Here is a 4,242-nt window from a genome sequence, read left to right on the forward strand (position 1 = left end):
CACAGAATCTGAAGCAGGCTCCAGGCTCCGAGCTGCCAGCACAGAGCCCAATATAGGGCTTAGACTCATGAACCGTGAGATCATGACCTGAGCTGAAGTCACTCATATCTTTGTTTCAGCTTGCTCCTTTGTCAAAGATCAATTGCTTGTATTTATACGGGTCTATTTCTAGGCTCTCTATACTATTCCATTTATCAATTTGTCTATTTTTTCACCAGTACTATGCTGTCTTGATTACTGCAACTTTATTGTAAGCCTTGAAGTCAGGTACAGTCCCCCAACTTTATTCTCTTGAAATCTGAAATTGTGATAGCTCCAGCTTTGTTCTTTGTCAAAATTCCTTTGGCTCTTTGAGGTCTTCTGTGGTTCTATACAAATTTTAGGATTATCTTTTCTAGTTCCATCCATCAATGGATGAATGGTTAAAGATGTGGTATTTATACACAATGGACTATTACTCAGCCATAAAAAAAGAGCAAAATATTTCCATTTGTGACAATACGGAGGACCTAGGGGGTATTATGCTATGTGAAATAAGTCGGATGGAGAAAGACAAATATCATGTTGATTTCACTTATTTTTTTAAAATTTTGTAAATGTTTATTTATTTTTGAGAGAGAGAGACAGACAGACAGACAGAGCATGAGCAGGGGAGGGGCAGAGAGAGAAGGAGACACAGATCTGAAACTGGCTCCAGGCTCTAAGCTGTCAGCACAGAGCCCGATGCAGGGCTCACACCCACGAGCTGTGAGATCATGACCTGAGCCGAAGTCCAACCCACTCAACCAACTGAGCCACCCACGCGCCCCGTCATGGGATTTCACTTATATGTGAAATTAAAGCAAGACAAAACAAACGAACAAACAGCCCAAACAAGCAGACTCTTAAACACAGAGAACAAATTGGTGGTTGCCACAGGGGAGATCAGTGGGTGAAAGAGAAAAAAGGGATAAAAAGGTACAAAGTTCCAGCTGTGAAATAAATGAGTCATGGAGATGAAAAGTACAACGTAGGAAATAATAGTCAATGACATTATTTTAACGTTGCATGGTGGCAGATGGTGACAACCCTTACTTGTTGAGCACTGAGTAACGTATGGAGTTGTTGAATCCCTATGTCTATGCCTGAAAGTAACATTTTATATCAAGTATGCTTCAATTAAAAAAAGGCAAAGGGTGGCAGTAGAGTGGTGGGGGGAGGTGTGGAGGTGGCACTTGGGTCTTCCGGTGTGCCCACAGCCAGACAAGGACTCCTCCAACTGGGGGGAGTCCCAGAGGTCCATGGGTGGTCCTCTTGCCTCCTGGGGCAGACAGCAGGAGATGCTTTCCTGTAGTTCTCTTGGCCTACTTCCCCTTTATTTCCCTCCTCACCCTTGTCACTGCTGTCCTTCTTCAGAGCAAACAATGGTTCTTCTAGCTACCGCCAGACCCCCACGGCTGCAGTCACCATCCTCCTGCAGTTGGCAGGAGGGTCACGCTGGATTGCTGCCAGACCAGTCATCACCTTCTCTGCTGTCACCGGGTCTGCTGCTGCCAGCTCCATTACCACTTCTCTCGTTCCGTCGTCTCCTAGGCAGTCCAGTCCACCCACCTTGAGGTGCTCAGACAGACGGGTCTCACGGGTGTCCTGGTATGCTGTGTAGAGGCACTCTTTATTTATTTTATTTTTTAAAAAAACATTTACTTATTTTTGAGAGAGAGAGAGATAGAGGAGAGAGAGAGAGAGAGAGAGAGAGAGAGAGAGAGAAAGAGCACAAGCAGGGGAGGGGCAGAGAGAGAGGGAGACACAGAATCTGAAGCAGGCTCCAGGCTCCGAGCTGTCAGCACAGAGCCCGATGCCGGGCTTGAACTCACGAACTGTGAGATCATGACCTGAGCCAAAGTCCGACACTTAACTGAGCCACCCAGGCGCGCCCCCCCCCCCCAAGGCACTCTTTAGAAAGGCTATGGTTGTCTCATTAGTTGCAAATCAAAAGGGAGAGGAAAAAGGAATGTTGCTGATGTCCCACTACTTAATATTTGTCATAGCAAGGATACAGTTCCAAATCTCCTGATTGGTGAAGGACCATAGAAAATGGAGCCCTTTACCAAGGATGTGGAAATCTTTCAAGTCTTCTCAGATGAGACAAACTTTGGAGTTAACCAGTAAGCGTTTTAAAGTGGTAACATAAGTATATCCTCAAAGACAGAAAACAAAAAGTGCTTTAATGCCTTATGAGAATCACAGCTGAGAAACCGGCACTCGTGGGGGAGAAACTGACACACACAGACCAAAAGAATTGAAATTCTAGAACTGAAAAAGTATACTTTTCAGTAGGAAAAAAACTACCGTATAGACTTAGCCACGGGGACACAAGGGAGAAGACAGAGCAATAGAAGTTATAGAAAGTGATGAACAGAGAGAAACATGCTTTTAAGAAAAATCAACACAGAGCCCCAGAGTGCTGTACCCCAAGAGCCAGCAAATATTTCCTGCAAAGGACCAGATAATTCTTATTTGATGTTTTGTCAGCCACATACCATATTTATCAATGTTCTTACTTGTTCTCTCTTTTTTCTTTTAATATCAATTTTTGTGTCTCTTTTTTACTACAGGAAAATATCCGTAAAATAAACTTTGCTACTTTAATCACGTTTAAATGTGCAAACCAGTGATGTTAATTACATTCTCAGTGCTGTGCAACCACCATGATTATCTACTTCTAAAACCTCTGTCACTCCCAACAAAAATTCTGTGCTCACGAGATAGTAACTCCCCATTTCTCCTTTCTCCCTGGCTGTTGGTCACCTCTAATCTATTCTTTTTCTCCATGAATTTGCCTCTTTTGTATATTTCATATAAGTGGCATTATATTTGTCCTCTCGTGTTCGCCTTATTTCACTTGAGATTTGTTTGTAATCTAAATGTGAATATTCACATGGAATATCTTTTCCCCTCCTTTCTCTTTCTATTTATTTGGGTCTTTAGAACCCAAATGTATCTATCTCTCAGGGCGCCTGGATGGCTCAGTCAGTTAAGCGTCCAACTCTTGATCTTGGCTCAGGTCACGATCTCACGGTTCATGAGATCAAGCGCCGCGTGGGGCTCCGAGCTGAGCGTGGAACCTGCTTGGGATTCTCTCTTTCCTTCTCTCTCTTGCCCCTCCCCCGCTCACATCTTTTTCTCTCTCTCAAAATAAATAAACAAACATTAAAAACACACAAAAAGATCAAAATATGTCTCTTGAAATATGTCAGAAGAAAAATTTTAGAAAGGAAAAGTTATTTGAAGAATAGTCTTATGAAAAAGCATTACAATCTCCCCCACAAGGGCGCCTGGGTGGCTCAGTTGAGCATCCGCCTTCGGCTCAGGTCATGATCTCACAGTTTGTGGGTTCGAGCCCCGCACCGGGCTCTGTGCTGACCGCTTGCTCAGAGCCTGCAGCCTGCTTCGGATTCTTCGTCTCCTTCTCTCTCTCTGCCCCTCCCCCGCTCATGCTCTGTCTCTCTCTGTCTCTCAAAAATAAATAAATGTTAAAAAAATTAAAAAAATCTTCCTCACAAATATTAGTGAAAAGTTTAAGCCATCCGAGCAGGTGACCTTAACTTATTCCATCAGCCAGAAACATGATTTGGACCCAATGTGTGTTTTATAAACTAGTGGGTTTTGCATTATCATACCTGGACCATGGCTCAAACTTTAAAATGAAAGCCGCAAGATCTCTCTGCATCTGGGTGTGTGTATGGATGTCTATGTATGTGTGTTATAAATGTGGGATTTTTTTTTTTCTATTTCCAGATCTATTGGCAAAATTAATTTTTGGTTGAAGGACAGACAAGCACTTACATGAATCAAGTATATTCTTTTTTTTTTTCTTTTCCATATTTGGTTTGTTTTTTGGTTTTTATTTATTTATTTATTTTTTAATTTTTTTAAATATATGAAATTTATTGTCAAATTGGTTTCCATTCAAGTATATTCTTAGATATGCAGAAACTAACCTAAGTGTTTTTTAAATTCACATGATCTAGAACAATCTTCAGTAAATAGAAGGTAGTTTACATGTGTACATTTAATTAAAACAGGTCTTTCTTTAGCATTATTAGCATTAAGCACGACGCAGATGAACAATTCTTATTCCACCTAGGTTTTACTAAAGGTCACATAAGCTCCTGTTATCTGTTACAGGATTTGTTAGCAAGAAAATAACAAGACCACAGCTGTTTAATGTCTCGTGAAATCTTCATGAGTGATCTAAACGTA

Source organism: Panthera uncia, chromosome D1 (genome assembly GCF_023721935.1).
Source record: "Panthera uncia isolate 11264 chromosome D1, Puncia_PCG_1.0, whole genome shotgun sequence".
In the NCBI taxonomy this organism is placed as follows: domain Eukaryota; kingdom Metazoa; phylum Chordata; class Mammalia; order Carnivora; family Felidae; genus Panthera; species Panthera uncia.